General features: G+C 41.3%; 1 long non-coding RNA gene across 3 annotated transcripts in view; it reads right to left on the reverse strand.

Annotated features, from left to right (window-relative positions):
* LOC144048929 (uncharacterized) overlaps positions 1 to 18,265 on the reverse strand; it is a 155,657-nt gene that overhangs the window by 110,881 nt on the left and 26,511 nt on the right. For 2 of the 3 annotated variants that reach the window (XR_013293450.1, XR_013293451.1), the window contains exons 3-4: positions 17,313 to 17,476; positions 14,268 to 14,394 (exon numbers count right to left, since the gene is read on the reverse strand). This is a non-coding gene — a long non-coding RNA (uncharacterized LOC144048929). Of the gene's footprint in view, positions 1 to 14,267; positions 14,395 to 14,947; positions 15,155 to 17,312; positions 17,477 to 18,265 lie in introns of those variants that run through there. The other variant, XR_013293452.1, reaches the window with a different exon arrangement.

The raw sequence follows: 18,265 nt of genomic DNA on the forward strand, positions 1-18,265 counted from the left end.
ACGAACTAAAACTAAGCATTTATGAAATAATTAAAACTAAAAAAAAAAAAAACACCCTAAAACTAATTAAAACTAACTAAATAAAAAAATTAATGAATAAAAAACTCAAAACGAAATAAAAACTAACTAAAATGAAAAATCCCAAAACTATAATAACCCCGAATATAACTATAGCAACACGACTAGTCCGCGGTCTACTAGTCGAAATGACGACAGGGAAATGGAAATGAAATGAAAACCATATACATATATATAAAATAAATAAATAAATAAATAAACTTACGCCCAGACAGGATGTAAACACGTGGACATGTCCAGAGAAAAGAGGACTTTTGGTTACTGTTAGCAACATGACTTTTGATGCAGGCCATTGTCATATTTTTGAATGAAATACAATGGAATCAACCGCACACATCAAGCGGGACTCAGAATCAGCCTGCCTGCACCTCCTTCAGTCACCAAAATCACGTTACACTTCATGCGCCACTACTTGCTGAGTTTCTGCAGATTTTATTTTTTTTGTCAGCCAGCTGCAGTTTTTTTCTTTCTGACTATCCTCTAAAGTCTGAATGACTAGAAATGCTATAATCTTCTATTTACTCACAAATACTGGAGCTTGAGTTCTTTTCACCGGATCACACTGAAAACGTGATGACTGTTGGTAATACAAGGCATGGGAACCCTCAGAAAAATGTTTTTTTTTTTGTTTGTTTTGTTTTTTAAAGAAAAACTCCCAGCAAAATAGGAATGAATTGAAGAACAGTTGCTATATTGAAGATCCTATAAAGTTCTGTCCTTATGTTCCAAATCCTTCATGAGGTTGAGTCCTATTGGAGATTAGCTCAGAAACTTTGCAAGTTCTCATGATGCAGCTTGAAAATAAAAGTACGAGCCCCATTTGAACCCTTTCTTCCCCTTCGCATGGCATAAGCAGGGAAATAAAAACATATTTTGCATTTAGAGTAGTGAAATCCATTTGCAGCCATGTCGTTTTTGCCGGACGACTACACAACCAGACCTACACGGCTCAAAATGACCTTCCGATTGTGACATTGGGAATTGTCGCTGTCACTGTTCTCCTCCTCCCCTGCTCATGTGGAAACATTCCGTCTTTGTGCACGCTGGCTGGCTGGCAGCGCTCAGCCATGTTCACCACCCCTGAAGGAGAAGCAAGCTGGTCCCAAAGTCGCTGAGGCGGATTAGCTTGTCCTCTCGCTCTCTTTCCCTCCATCTCCGCTCGCTGTTTAAGCGTATTGGAGGACATGCGGAGCAACAACAAGCTTAAAAGTGTTACGGAAAGTTTACGCATTTGTTGCGGGGGGGGGGGCTGAGGGACTTTGCGTCATTCTTAGGCTGTCCCGTAAAACTAGCGTATTCCCAGCGGCATTCTGAGACGATATTGTAAAGGTCCATTTGGGGAGGAGTGTCAATAAAGAAAAGAAAACAATAATTTGATCCCTAAGTCCTAGCAGTCAATAATCAGGTTTCCATCCAATTGTTTCGAATTTTTTAAGCGAATTTACTGGAAATGCACAAAACGGACATTTCCATCTGTTTTCTTTTGTGACTATTGAGAGGGGACTCCGCCGCTGTAGGTGGCGGTATACATCATAGAGATGTGATCCACCAGTAATTAACATTTTTTTTAGAGTTTGCTTTTATAATTCTAGATAAACCGTTGTGCGTAGTGTTTCTTTGCTGTTTTCTATCTAAAAATTGCATTAATATTTGCTTCTTTAATTAATTCAAAAAATATTTCTATTTTACTTTATCGCCCGCCATTGCTTTGGGACTACAACTGTACGTGTCACGTAATATCCGGTCAAAAAGTGCGACGTGTAGCCGGTCTTACCAGCAGTTATTGGCAAAACCTGTTTTCATATCCAAAATTAGCATTTTCCCTTTCCAACCCCTCCCAGCGTAAACATTTTGGGCCCTTTCTCGAATTTCCAGCGTTTCCATTCCGTTTTATCTTCGCATTTCTTAAAAATTTGAATAAAAAAATGGGTGGATGGAAACCCCACTAGTCAAGACCATTTTTATCTTCATGTGCAGAAACGTACCATAAAGTATCAGAGAGACACTTCTTTCAGAAGTCGTACAGGACCATGAGAGCTGTTTTTTCAGGCGCCTACTGTAACATTTGATTACAAAGAATTAAGAATATAAATTGTGCTTTTCCTCACATGGTTTCTTTGTGCCCCGCCTTGTCTTTTTTAACATATTTATTCAGGTTGTTTGGGTTTTCTTTTTATACCCTTCAGAGCTGCATTTTTTTTCTGCTGGGCTTTTTATTTATTTATTTTTTTTTTTACTGATTTTGACTCTTTTCCCACATAAGAACAACATGGGGAAAAATGGGGGTTGTCTGATGTTTTCATTTGTTATAGTGGACGCCAGGATAGTATGGCTGTAACGTGTTGGAAACTTACCGAGCTTACATGTAACATTTTTAACATCATGCAAATCAACTTGCGATTGTGATTGGTTAGCTAGGATCCAATCATGAACCGAAAGTATTGACATCATCCAAATGATGCACTTTTATTGGTTTAGACATGTCATGTCTACTGCAATCTATGGGTCCTAAAGTTAATTCATATTTTGGATGTTTTACTTGCACAGCACGTTGTGTTTCATTTTTATGTATGAAAAGTGCTATATAAATAAAGCTTGGTAATTTCACAAACGTCTTCAAGCTGGCGAATTTAAAGAAAGATCATTTCTGCGGATGTGGGCGTGAACACAACCAACAGCCGCCAATCATATCAAACAAGCTCTCAGTGCCTTTAACTCTTTGACTGCCAAAAACGTTAAATAACGTTTCGTAAAATCCAATGGAGGAGTGCCAAAGACGTTAAAAGACGTTTTTTCAAAACAGGTGAAACTAACCATTTTCTATTGTTGATTACTCAAAAACGGAATAAGGTAGAAACAAACTTTTTTTTTCTGATGGAAGATGAGAGTCCAATCTTGTTTTAGCAGTATGTGTGTTTCCAGAGTCCAAACACATAATTTTCTATGGACCTTGAAAGATCAGTCAAAATGCTTAAAATCGGCTGGCACCCACGGCATCCCTTTTCTGAAAACGTCTGGCAGTCAAAGAGTTAAATGTGGCAAAAATCAATTTCTCACATTGCGACATCTCTGTGAGGTAACTGATGCAACAATCCATGCAAACTTTCTTATGTTTCTTCCAAATGAGATGACGGTGCTGTGATGTGAGAGCACGCGGATGCAATCGAGTGTGTTTTGCAGAGTGCTCATGTGAGGACAACAAGTTGTGCTGTACATAGCATCCAAAGTGCTAGTCAGTTATTCCCGTGCGTGTCCTCAATTCGATGCACGTCTCAATTGAACGGCTGAGCGGAGCTCCTAAAACCGCACGTGTCCTTTGGAACGCACCATTTGGCTCAACACCAATCACCAAAAAGTTTCTACCAAAAAGTTTCCTTGTGAAGTCAGTCAACCTAGTGGACCACCCATACCTCAGGTGTTTCTCTGACAGACAACACCCCCCCTCCCCCCCTTTTTTTTCTTCTGTCACAGTCTCCATGGCAAATAGGCAGAATCGCACATGGATTTTCTCCCTAGGTGGGCCACCTGCATTGTGGCCGACAGGAGCCTCGAATGATTGAAGAGCTCCACAAAGAAAAGGCAATTTTACAAAGCGAGCTGCTCACCTCGGAGGAAAGCAGCATGTCGGGCGGATTGTGAGATGGTGTGTGTCATGAGGTGAGCGCGGGCTTGCGATTTTATGCATGTGTTACGTTTTGGAGGTGGCGGCGGTGTTGCTGGTGGCTGAGGAAACGTCAGCTCAGTGTGCACCGAAAATTGTTTTTTTAAAAGAAAGGAGGGAGCAGGGAAGATTTTTTTTCCTCAGGAAAAAAAAAAAAAAGATAATGATATTCACAAGTAAGCTTACACATTTTAACCATGTTGACAAGGAGTCAATTTCACAGTTTGACTTTCTTATTACCTCGGTCACAAACACGCCACGTGAATGTCCAATGTTGCAATTCACAGTCAGTTCTGATGAATGTGTACAAATGGGAAAAAAAAATTCTCTTCATTTCTAAAGGATATTTCAATAAATCAGGGACCGACATAAGCCTTTTTGAGTGATAGGCCTGTGGGGACACCGTCAGCTCAGTTCTGGTGACCCGGTTTCAACTGATACTGTCCCAAAGCAAGTTAAGTCTCGTAGCGTTCCTAAAGAAACCACATGCGATCGGGAGAGTCACCCTCCCCCCACGCAGTGCTTTCGTCATTCACCAGACACATTCAAGAGTTTTGATCGTCCCTTTAGGAACGCTACGGAGTCTTACCTTGCTTTCTTTATAGGCATTTCACATTGGTCAGCAGAGAGCCTGCCGCCATTCTACGTCACTATGCACTCAATGCGTTGCGACATAAATAACAATGGCGGCGTACGTCCAAATAAAGTTTCTACAAAATGTATTAAACTGGAAATGATTTTTGAATAAATAATATAGAGCAAAACTTGTCATTACAGTCGAGGATCCTTTTAAGAGATGATGGAAGAAGCCCAAATAAACCTCTGGCCACTTTTGACAGCAAAGTGTTTCACACATCCAAAAGCGCTAAACACCAAAAACAAAGGGGTTACGTGAGTCATCAACACAAAAAAAAAAACTGAATAAAATCACCTTGACATTTGATTGTGCAGAGTCGGAGCTCACCGCTGTGAGGATAGTGGCGCTTCAAGTGCTTCCCTCCCATTTGTGGTGACACATTTCTGCGCTCAGGGCACGAAATGCCACAGCGTTACATTTATTTTGAAACAAACTCATTTGGACCTTGCTGTTTGCTAACCTCCGACTCGGGTTCGCTTGTTTCAGCCCGTAGCGCGGCGACAGTAGTGTGGATGTGGGCGGACAGCTCCTTTTTGCATTGTAGTTTTTAAACCCTTGAGGTGCAGCTCTAAACAACTATCATGAGTAAGATGCCGTGTCCCTTTTTTTTTTTTTTTTTTAAACAGCCTCGGTGTCGGAGTTAAGTAGCCGGGGCAGAAGTAGCAACGCTAAACAGCAATCGCCGTCACGCTGTGGGACTGCATCTGCTCGGGTTTAGCAACGTCAGGAGTTTTAGCGGAGCCAAAGGGTCATTTGGGGTATTTCTTTATTTTAATAGGCTCTATGACAGAACTAATCAGCTCCCCCAAAAGATATGACTCAGCAACTGCAAAAAAAATCCCAGAAAGCTAATTAAGAGTGGAAATCTTACAAAATGCCAAATTAAAGATCCTTCTAATGTAATGATGACATTTTATTTATTTTTTTACAAATAGCAGATAAAGCATCCCAGTGAATTAATAACCACTTAGTCAAGATGCCCCCGTAGATTTCTGGTCAAGGAAACTCTGTGAATAGCTTGTCGCTAATGACAAGAGGATCAGTTGGCTATAAGCGAGGGGTCAACACAGGACACGTTTGACCACATGTGCACCTCGGTGGCGTGCAAATGTCACTTTCCATACACGTGGGACTGCAAGGCGCAAATATGAAAGTGAGAGCTGTTACTTTCTCCTGCTGATAGCAGCAGTTGTTTAGGAGAAATAGCTCGATGAAAAGTGAAAGCTCACAACATCATGCAGCTCCTGCACTTTTGGATTGTCAGCCTTGAAAATTTTCACCTGAGCTCACCCCAAAAACACATCATAATGGTCAGGATTTAAATCATGTGGAGACTTTGGGAAGCTAAATGCAGGATTTTTGAAAATACACGGTTTTGCATTTTTTTAAGGTCAAATACAGAACTAGAAAACTGACCAAATGATGTCATCCTGGGAAGGCATCAAAAAAATCTGCTGGAAGTTGCAACTAGTCTAGAAAGACTTCACACATTCTGCACCAGAATATTTTTCTACTGAATCTAATAAAGAAATAAAATGTAAGATAAAAGCCTGAGATCGCACACATTTTTGTTTTAGTTTCGTTTTTAGACAAGTGATTCTCAGAGTATGGTAAATGAACCTCTGTAAACATGTAAGGCTTATTATTTTAGATCAGGGGTGTCCAAATCCTATCCTTGAGAGCCACTATGATACAAGCTTTAGATGTTTCCCTCCTCCAACACACCTGATTCAAATGATCAGGATTATTATCTACTGCAGCGTTTACTGATTAGTTGATCATGTGAATCAGATTTGTTAGAGGCGCGAAACATCTAAAACATAGTTTCCATCCTCCAGCACACCTGTTCCAATAATCAGGATCATTATCAGGCTTTTGCAGAGCTTGTTCATGAGATGATCATTTGAATCAGTTGTGTTGGATGAGGGAAACATCTAGAATAGGGGTCACTATCTCCAGTCCTCGAGAGCCCCTATCCTGCATGTTTTAGCTGTTTGCCTCCTCGAACACACCTGATTCAAATGATCAGGTTCGTTTTCAAGCATCTGCAGACATTGCTGATTGTTGATCATTTTAATCAGGTGTATTGGAGGAGGGGAAACATCTAAAACATAGTTTTCCTCCTCCTCTCTCCTCCAACACACTTGATTTAAATGATCAAGATTGTTGTCAGGCTACTGCAGAGCTTGCTGATCAGCTGATCATTCGAATCAGGTGTGTTGGATGAGGGAAACATCTAGAACAGGGGTCACCACCTCCAGTTCTCGAGAGCGCCTATACTGCATGTTTTAGACGTTTCTCCTCCAACACACCTGATTCAAATTATCAGGATTGTTGTCAGGCTACTGCAGAGCTTGCTGATCAGCTGATCATTTGAATCAGCTGTGTTTGAGGAGAGAAACATCTCAAAGATACAGGATAGTGGCCCTCGAGTACCGGATTTGGACACCGCTGTTGTAAATGGACAAATACCGATGCGTGGTTGGGGACAATGCCGTTTATCCCGCCAGGAATTCCCTGTAGGCAGACAAGGCGAGCTTCTGGCTCTGCCTGAAAGGTTTGACAAGCCTTGGGGAAAAAATACAATTGACGGGTTAGCTACTGGAAGTAGGCAGGGAATGCCCCTGTTCATTGCCCCACCACCAGGAGGCATTCCGGCAAAACGTCAACAAATGGCGGTCCCCGGCGGCCAAGCCTGTGTTTAACCCACTTGGTATGCGGTCAGGTTGAGGCCACTTTCAGGGCGGTGGATGCCTCTGCTTTGCGTCGCCCTCCATGGTCACTCAAAGTGATGCGAAAGGCCAAGGGACCAGCAGGTTTACCATCAGGGGCTCGTCTTTTTTGCCCAGTAGCACCTTGCTGAATTTGAATGGCGGGTGTCTAAATTCATTCTCCGGCACACTGTACAATAATCTAACGTCATTTGATTTACCCCATACATTACGGTCATCCCCAAGAGATCGATTACTTCAGTATTTTTGCTTCTGCTGTTGTTACACAGCAGCCAGTGTACATTTGCGTTATTTGAGATTTTTCACAAGTAATGGCAGCAAGCTGAGGCTGCGAATGAGATTTGTAACAGCAAAGTGGCTGGCCAGAAGGAAAGAAAAATCAAGAAAATAGACAGCAATCAAACATAAGACTCTATGCAGAGGAAAAAAAAAAGACACTGTGCAGAGTAAACCTCTTTAGCGTCATCCACAGTCATTTAATAAAGAAAACACAGCTTAGCTTTGAAAACATTCAACTCTTTTAATTCATGTGCGTTCAATCTTCACAAATCAAATCTACTTACTTAAAACTCTCCTATGGCACCAAATTTAGGACCCTGATTAGCATTTAGAATTTCCAATATACTGTACACTACTTAAGTGACAGTTCTTACGCCGGATGCCCCTTTTTTTTTTTACAGTGTAGATGAACCCAGGTTTGACTTAGAAATTCGCCAAAAAAAAAAAAAAGACATATTCAAGGCCAAGATATCAAAGCTTGCAATCGTATCGGCTCATTTGTTATCGCACGTTCTCATGCGGTACCATTCGTATTCTTTTTAGGTAATAGAAAGCACTCCATTGACTTTGTCCTGGGTGTACTTTAATTCTTTTGTCCATCCAAGCCCAGTACAAATACTGGCAGGCTGTCACATTTGTCCTGCTGTGCTCTCCGAGTGTGGCCACCTGACAAGGGCAGATATGAGCAAGTGTGTGTGGTAGAAGTCCAATAATAATGGGGTCGTTTTTTTTAACCACACATTTCTGCTGTGCTACAGTGCAGTAAAAATATATCAGTCACACATTGACGAATTGTTTCAATTAGCAGGAGCTGTTATACGTCCCAAGATTATGATGTTCTGCCACCGCAGCCTTCTCAAAATTGCATTTTTTTTTAAAAGTCCTGTGATGGTTATGCGCATGAACAAATAATTCTTCCATGTGATTTTGTTGGACATGAATTGTGCCCATGTCGATTCCAGTGACCAGGTGCAAAACATGAGCTCTGTTCAATAACGGCACCTTGAAATATTTAAAGGCTTCCCCGTTATGAATAAACAACGTGATGAAGATCCAAATTAAATTACCACCTGAGTGATTATGCAATAAAGAGAGTGGGAACCTAGCAAATATTACACACTTGCAAAGCAAAATAAACAGAGAGCCAGAAAGGTTAAAAGTAAAACACATAAAAACTGAATATTTAATTGGAAAGTGCAGTGCAGAAAAAATTGACTTAATCAAAAAAAGTATTGGCTTGTGCAGCCAAATAGACCTCAATTCAGTGATTTTAAATAAGTTACATGCTTTTAACATAAGAATTTTTTTTTTCTATGCTAGCACGACACCTCCGGTGTTTCTATTGCAGAGTCACTCAGAAAAGGCATCCATGGTAACTCGATCTGAGAAAGGGAAAGAGCGAAACAGCTATGTTCGACTCCAACTAACAAACTTCAAGTCGATTCCACTCTACACTTTGCGTTTGGTAATCATGTCAAGACTTGAACCCCTTACGAGATATGGTGATAGGCTCAATCATCCAGGAAGGGCTCAGAGTCAAGGAGGAGCCAGAAAAGATGGCTAGGGAATCTGTTTCGGATGCCTCCCGGATGGCTCCCTGGTGATGTGGTCCAAGCATGACTCACCAGGAAGAGGCCCTGGCGATGACCCAGGACATGCTGGAGAGACTATAGACCTTATTTTCATGCCAAGCACAAATCTAACTGTGAGCATTGGTGGAGTTTCCTTTTCTTTTGGAATCTAGTAAAACGAGCACAGATAGAAGAGCACAGTCGTGTGAGGGAATGCAGCCGGCTCACAAAGCGGCTCCCCCTCATTGATCCCTTTCGAGGACTTGCTCGGGTTCATGCAGGAGATTGGCAGCCGCACAAGGTACATATACAGTCAAACGAACTGCAATAAGATCTGCTAATGCGGACGGTGTGGTCGGCCACGCATGTGACTGATTAGTAAACCAGAAAGGAGTACCGTTTCGGAATGTTCTGATAAGCCACATTTGTGATGTAGTACTCTTAGACCAAATTAGTGACAGACATGAGAATTGGATCTTGTTATATTGCTACAACCCTAAACTGATAAGAAGGTTAATTTAACTTGCAGCCCACTTTCCAGAGAAAGATCCTCAACCTTAACTTTCCCTTTCATTTCCGCCATTATTCCACTTCAGTTCTGACACACTGTAATGTGATGTCAACAAGTGGCGGCTTTCTGCACCTCCTTTTTTTAAATTACAATTTCTCATAATGGAAAAAATATATATCTGATGTCTGAAGTCTGACAACACTTTCATTCAACACTCAGTGAGACACGATCAGCAGCTTGGCTTATATCCAAACCCCTTCACAATGGCCTGAATCATCAGACCTGTTTGGCTCTCATGATTGAATGACCCTCGGTGCCGCCGCCTTGTGGGACTCTGAAGCAAACTGCCGGCTAGAGAACGAGACGCCAAAGCGGTAATACGTTCCTGGCCATAAAACTTTGAAGTCACAACAGCTCCATTTATTTATACAGTAAGCACGACTCATCGCATTGAAGCGCGAGGTAGCAGGCTGTGGATGAAAAGTCGATTTCTGCTGCAGATCAGCAATGGTTTTGTGTCTTCTTGTAAACAATTACATTTTGAAATAATATTGTGTCAGAGATGCCTTTCAGACCGTGAATAGAATGTAGCAGCATTTTGAATTTTACGAGGAACATGGACAATTGACTCTTTGTTTCCGACTTCAGGTGTGGTTATAAAAGACTGGAAATAAAATTGCCTCAATGTTTCACATTTTGGCTCGCTGATTTTAATGTGGCCTCGCATTCGGCGGTTTTGTCTGGCTGCTCCGGATTCCTCCTGCAGTTAATTTGCAGGCAGTCCCATTGACATAAATGACCAAAATCTTGATTTGTAACGCAGTGGGTTGCCCACATTTTTCTTTACTCTCCTTGCTGAATTTTATTTAAAAGTTCTTCATTGGTATTTTTGTCAATTCATCCGATGTGTCATATTTCTCGCAGCCATCTGTTAAAGAACATTGAAGTTTTTTGGTGGACGTTCTAGTATTGCGCCACATCTCACAGGCATACAAAAGGCCATTTTTAGGTTTGTAGGAAAAATACAAAAATGTGTTTTTAAGGAGGAAGTCTGCAAATTTTATTCCTGAGAAAGAACCTGGTCAACAACCAGAAATGTGCCATTAATCACCAAAACAACTTCACTCGTCAAAAACTAGAAATTATTTGATCTTGGATTTCAAAACATGCTTATTTTATTATAATTACGTAGAGTGTAGCAGGGGTCACCAACCTTTTTAAAACTGAGAGCTGCTTATTAGGGTACTGATAAATGCGAAGAGCTACCAGTTGCATACACACTTCTGAAAGAAGAAATTTGCAAAAATTACTTGGTGGTATATCATCTCATCGTGATCGTGATGCCCACTAGCTTGTCGTCATGAGCCTTTGAACCATTTTTTTTTTTTAAATAACATAGAATATGTATTTAGTTTTTAAATATACACTAATCTCCTTTAGAGATAGGGTGAGAAGCTCGGTCATCCGGGAGGGACTCAGCGTCGAGCCGCTACTCCTCCACGTTGGGAGGAACCAGTTGAGGTGGCTCGGGCATCTGGTTCGGATGCCTCCTGGATGCCTCCTTGGGGAGGAGTATCGTGCATGTCCTACCGGCGGGAGGCCCCCGGGGACGACCCAGGACACGCTGGAGAGACTACGTCTCTCGGCTGGCCTGGGAACGCCTTGGGATCCCGTCGGGAGGAGCTGGGTGAAGTGGCTGGGAAGTCTGGGCTTCCCTGCTAAAGCTGCTGCGCCCGCGACCCGACCCCGGACAAGCGGAATTGAAGACGGAACGGAACGGGACTAATGCACGTCTCATTAAAAAAAAAAAATTAAAAATAAGACACACCTCATTGATGAGTTATTTTTAGACCAGGCCCGCATTCAGCTTTTCAGCATTCCCACGCAATTTCTGCAGAAATTGCACTTATCCTTATATATTTGTATTTTTTTTAACTAATAAATGGACATTAAACTCATTGAAAAATGTATTGACGGCCCTTTGGGATTTGATTTCAGCACCACTGCACAAAGGCAGCCTCACACAAGACACTAAACGACATCCACGTGGTATTCTGTCCGCTTCTACTGCCACAATACCAGCAGCCTGACATCACGCTGGTACCATACGGCAGCAGGTGCACACTAATCGGTTGGCAGTAGATGGGCTCGCCAAGAATGAGTTTGGTTGGCGTTAATTACATTCATTAGACATTGCAAAGAACGTGTGACCATGCTGTTCATGTTTTATCATGCTTCTAATTACATGCAGACCTTCGCCTCCAACATATGCCATATTATTTATCATCATAATCAATATTCTCACTGCGCATGACAGAAGAGTCAGCAGGCTGCAGTGGAGTGGGTTTGTCTGCCTGACAACACGTTACGCTGCAGGCGTTCCGCACGTGCCACACGCCATGATAGGTCGCCCAAACAATTCACTTTGCTTTATTTAATTCAGCAGCAAAACATAACACAAGTTACCTCGGGGCACTTTTTGTTCAGAGTGGGTCTAAGAGCACACTCCTAATGTATTTAGAGAGGCAACAACAGAGAGGAGGGGGGGGGGGGGAGAAATGCATTTACCTCGGGTGGGGGGTAAGAAGAAGAAAAACATTAGCTGAACCAGACACGGGTGGACGGCCATCTACCCACGGTTCACGCTTACTAATGTCTCATTTAGTGTGTTCAAAGTACATATTCGCATGGATAAATCGTGGACAGTATTATGAAATTTGCTGCACAATATTCATGAGCCACTGCTCATTTGCAATAAGATTCTACCATGCAGGATAATAACGTATGCTAACATGAATACTTGTGGCAAAATATTATGCATATTTGTTATGAAAGTGCACTGCAATGCTGTTACTGGACACATTGTACAAGGAGACACAAGAACATCGATGCCCTAGGGATTTAGAAAACACACTTAATTGTGAAAGCAGTTTAGCTACAGTATATGAATGTTTTTTGGGGTTTTTTTCCCCAGCGGACAGAGTTGCCTGGAGGGGAAAATGATCGTGATTGATGCTTTGCTTTGTCTCTAGAGATGCACAGTTGCACTTTAAAGAAATGCTCAAGACATTGTTGCCCTCATTAGCATACACCCAGAGACTGGCACCGACAAGCATAAAAACACTTGAATGAGTGAATGACATTTATGTCGCCCAATAGCAAATAACTGATAGGAAGAAGAAAAAAATCCCCACAATTCCCTAAAACAAGGGCATTTTGTGAATGCCGTCTCTGACTGTTCCAGCTCATATTTCAACAGCTTTTTAGCTTCAATGAAGATTATTGTTATTATTATTATTATTATTATTATTATATAGAGCGGCACGGTGGACGACTGGTTAGCACGTCCGCAATCCAGTGCAGAGGACGTGAGATCGAGTCCGAGCTTCGGCCTTCCTGGGTGGAGTTTGCATGTTCTCCCCGTGTTTGCGTGGGTTTTCTCCGGATACTCCGGTTTCCTCCCACATTCCAAAGACATGCGTGTCAGGTTAATTGAAGACTTTTAATTATCCGTAGGTGTGTTTGTGAGTCTGGATGGTTGTTTGTATCTGCGTGCCCTTCGATTGGCTGGCAACCAGTTCAGGGTGTACCCCTCCTACTGCCCGAAGCCAGCTGGGATAGGCTCCAGCGACCCTTGTGAGGACAAGGCATCTTAACTCTTTGACTGCCAGACGTTTTCAGAAAAGGGATGCCGTGGGTGCCAGCCGATTTAAGCATTTTTGACTGATCTTTCAAGGTCCACAGAAAATGTTGTGTTTGGACTATGGAAACACACATACTACCAAATGATGTTTGGACTCTCATCTTTCATCAGAAAAAAAAAGTTTGTTTCTACCTTATGCCGTTTTTCAGTAATCAACAATAGAAAATGGTTAGTTTCACCTCTGTTTTGAAAAAAAAAAAAAAAACGTCTTTTAACGTCTTTGGCACTCCTCCATAGAATTTTACTAAACGTTATTTAACGTTTTTGGCAGTCAAAGAGTTAAATAAAAAGAAATCCCATGTATAATATACCCTCTCCCTAAAGTGCTAAAGGTCGAGCAGAGTGGCCGTCTGACCATCTTTTTGGATTTGGGGAGGAAGCCGACCTCAAGCATGGGAAAAACATGCAAACTCCACACAGCAGGGCTTGAGTCACTATCCAAATACAGAAGCTCTCCAATGCGAGTTTCATTCGTGAGTCCAATTTTAAAGGCAAATCAAAGTAGTATTCTTCTCATTTACATTTTGGGGGACTTGTGTGATTTACGAGACGACGTAATCAGCACACTGCGGTGGAGGTCATCAACTCTTTTGTGTCCCAGAGTCCAGTGACACAACAACCTAATTAGCGCCTAGAATCCAATTTGTTTTAAACTGATTGATGAGCCAGTAAACAAGGGACCATTTTACAACTGAACTGTGTCTTTCCGTTTGCTTTTGCTGCATAGCTACAAATACGATACAGCTAAACACGATTTTTATCCTGGACTTTGTGCGAAGGTCTTTACTATTTTCTCACACACATGCAACCATCCAAAATGTCTGTAAATGTATTTGTATTTTTAAGTTATATAAGCTGTACACCGACTACTTTTCATTATGTCAAAGTGCCCGTCATCCCTATCGATACTTTTCCACAGCTTGATCAAAATTATTGTGCAATGCTTTCATAACTGTTTTTTATTTTTTACTTAACTCAAGCTCAAATTAAATGACATATCTTTTGACTAATGTGTGATGGTATTCCGTTGTGTCAGGTTGGGCTTACTTGCAGCCACAGTTCACTAACCTGCTACGGTGGTAATCGGAAACATACCTTGTATCTTTGGTGTATCATCCAGGGAGGATCAGGGACAGCAATCCCTTCAGCGGGTGCGCTGCCTATCGTGGCAATCCTTGTGACTGTCAATCTGTGTCTTGTGCTTCTTGGGCATCAAAATTCTCTGTGGAGAGTACATACCAAGTTGAATAGAAATGAACACAGGGGGCTTAAAGTGGCAAGGAAATGTCCTTCACGATGCATTAGCCCAAATATAAACATGCCTCATCATATCATAAAAAGCTATACAAATTTTAAAAAAGAAAGGTCATGTGCTCTTAAAATAAAGTATACTCTACTGTATGAGCTTCTCAAGATGCAAAATACATAAAATCCATAACACTTGACTGTCCACATTTCAGAGGCATTTTCATAGAAAGAGACCTAAATGAACTACTGGGGAGATGGAAACTAGCATTGTGCTAAATCTGGCGCAGTCATCTTCTTAATCTTACTGCACGCTGTCTTTTTAATAAACTAAACTCAAACTAAATTGCAAAAAAACAATTTGTATGATAAATTCAATTAGAAATCAGTGAAAACCATAACCTCCATTACAAATACATTAAAAGCATAATATGATGAAATTGATCATAATAAAATGTCTAAAAATTAGTTAAATGTACCCACATAACACATATAAAAGATTCAGATCGTTTTCCCATAATGTCACACACCTCTAGGCACAGCGGTAGCCGCCATGTTGAAGGTCGACTCATTGTTTTGTTCCGGTGCTTATTGAGTGTTTAAATCGATCATTTTGATAGCCAAAGACGAATATGAATAAGCAGATCTGCTTTAAAAGAATTTGTTCAGAATACTTTGTTGTAGGTAAGCTTTAACAGTTAGCAACATTACAAATCACATTGTTATGATTGGTGTCCTTTCTTGCTAGTTCGGTTTTGTTTGCACCTGTGCTCGTCATCCCGTTCCCTTGTATCATCCAATCATCTCCCCCAGCCACTTGTGTCTTGTCCAGGTGTCGCTCGTTGTCTCGTCAGTTGGCTTGTATTTAGTCCCTGGTTTCGTTCAGTCTTGGTTGGATCATTGTCGCTGTCACCACTCTTGTGTTTTGTTGTTACTTTGATTTTTGTTCTTTTCAAAACTTTGTTTGTTTTGTTTGTTAAGAGTTTTATCCAGTACCTAGTGATGGGACGATGATACCTCAAGGAGTGTATTGACACATTACACAAACTGTATTGACACTGTATTGACACTGTGTTGGTCACTCAACAGTGACCTCTGCTGTAGATCTAAAATCATTGCAGATAAACAAAATCAAAAATAAGATGGTAAAACGTGCATGCTGTAAACCTTAATATTAGCTTATGAATTTATATTTATAAAATAAATTTAATACATTTTATTTATTCACTTGCTAGTCTTTTACTTAAAATATGATCTCATCTTTGTATAATTTCAGTTGGTCCATTTGCTTGCTGAGTTAAGTTGTTTATTAGATGCTCATATGAGTTGGCTTGTAAAATATAGCAAATTTGTATGTAATAAAATAATATTAATATAATAAATAAAATAAAATAAAATGAAATAAATAATAAAAGTTAAAATGTTTAACTTCTGTATGGGATTTTGTTAAAAGTTTTAAACCATATGTAATAACACACTAAAAACAAGATTCTGTCATATATTTTTATTGAAAAACAAAAGTTTTTGAAGTGTGATTGCTCCAAGGCGATTTCTCCTCTTGGACACCAGTTCCCCTGCCTTAGAGAACACTCGTTCACAGGGAACAGAGGAAGCTGGCGTGCATAAATATTTAAGTGCCAGTTGATAAAGGTGTGGATACTTTCTCTGATCAAAATGATTCCAGACTTGTGAAAATTTTCTAGAACGATCCATGAGTGGAAGCAAACAAAAATCCAACAGGCACAGGTACAGGTAAATTTACAGCTACAGCAAACAGTTTAATCTCCATCCAACAAACACGCAACATGTTGATACAGTTTGTCTACCTATAAATACAATTTGGCGCGGCACATCCAAACGACACACTTCCTGTTTCGGTCACGTGATTTTTTATTAAAGCGATACACGCGCCGATACGGGGTTTCACACTTGCGCACTCGGCACAGTGCTGGCGCGCCAGTGTTGTTCGTCCCATCACTACATTTGAGTTTAATACTCTTAAGTAACACAGATCTTTGCCATTTTATGATATGAAACGCACATAAACCGTATTATTTGATTACCGGCTGACTCCTATCAAGCTAACAGCTATCTAGCCTTGAGGCTAATGATAGGCAAAGTCAAAGCTGTTTTAGCTAAGGTACTGTAAATTAGGCTGCGAGCCCGCCAATTATTCTGGGTCATATTGTAGTTCTTTATGGCGGCCATTTTGTCATTGTTTTATGTCTTTACCACTGCGTCCAAACTTTCTCAATACACCCTCTTAACTTTCCCGCCCTCATCTGAACGCATTTAAGGAGACTGGAAACCTGGCAGGTGCCGTCTAAAACGCCCTACAGGGCATGGTGGAGCGGTGACAGCTCTGTTGTACACTACATGTGTCGTGACTCCATAGTTCTCTTGGGGAGGATGGGTCACAGTGAAAACTGCCTTCAATACAGCCTCCGTCATGCATCACTGGAGGGACGCATGCTTGCATACACACGGGTGAATGCGGAGACGTTTTCCGCCCGCCACATGCTCACTGATCTCCTTCCTCTCCACGCGATCACTCACACATCATTTCTCGACCATCACGTTCCGAGCCCTCATTAGAAGCTTATTGATTGCTTAATGACCAAAAGGTATCTATATATATATATATATATTTTTTTTTTTGTCAGGTCTAACCACACTGGCTGTTCCCCACATCACAAGTTTATCAAGATGAATTCTAGCCAACAAAAACACGCGTTAACAGGCGGGGTAAACAAGCATCAAAACCACATTCCCCTTTTATTGAATTCCAACCATCTGTAGGGGGGAAAGTATGACAGGGATTGTTGAGCCCCTTCATCCCGCTCACGGCGGAGCGTCCTGAAGAGGTGGGCGTGAGTGAGACGTCTTTGTGAATACCTGATGAAACACGGAGGGAGTGGCGGTTTTCTGTCCTCCTACTGGTCCTCCCTTCCCTCCCTACTGCCTCTCATCTCGCTCCTGTAGTCAACAACCACACGTTGCTCCAGATTGGCTTCCCCGTCCCGAGGGGGGCGCTTTGGCTAAAGAAGGGATTTGAAGATCTGAGAGAAAAACACAAGAGACCGATGCAAATTTAGGATGAAGGTATCGACTGGGCATATTCAGTTAATTGTATGTTCAAGGGAGGTGGAGGGTGGGGGGGTGTTATGAGTCATTGCTAGCTCCTAATTGAAAAGCGGCAGGAGGGGAAATGGCCGCATGGTTGCACACCTATGGGCTAGTTTCTTCAAAGAAATTTATGGGAAAAAGCTATTACTGCACAGCGGTCATTATGTTTGGAAAGCAATACTGCCTGTTGAGGCCAAATCATTAGTTGATTATGTAATTAATATGGGGCAAGTAGTTTGTAATTTTAGAAGAGAAGAAAAAAATTGTTTAAACTTGTTTAAAATTGTTGTGTGTTTTGGGTTGGTTCATGGGGTCATTGTGTTCTTGATATCAGTTGCTATGCAGTTACTGTTTAGCCACTCTTAGTTTGTCCCTTATGATAGTCAGCCATGCAGTTGCTATGATCCGGTATTAGTCACCCTTATTTTATCTTGTATGCCTTTATTGTGTTTATTGTGCATTGTCCTAGCGAGAGTTACTGAAGTACACTTTTATCAGTACAGCAAGGTTTCTTAGCTGAGGTATCTAAGCTGAGGTCTCTTCCATGCAAGTGTCTTCCATGTGTTCTGCATCCAGCCCTGCTCAAAGTTGTTTCAGGAGGGAAGAAAAAAACACGCCCAAGGAAAAATAACCGATCATGTGGTTATTTGCTATGCACTCAGATGCACATGCATGGCAGGCACACCCGAGCATCCTCACCCTGACTTGTTATCTTGGGATTC

Source organism: Vanacampus margaritifer, chromosome 3, assembly GCF_051991255.1.
Source record: "Vanacampus margaritifer isolate UIUO_Vmar chromosome 3, RoL_Vmar_1.0, whole genome shotgun sequence".
In the NCBI taxonomy this organism is placed as follows: domain Eukaryota; kingdom Metazoa; phylum Chordata; class Actinopteri; order Syngnathiformes; family Syngnathidae; genus Vanacampus; species Vanacampus margaritifer.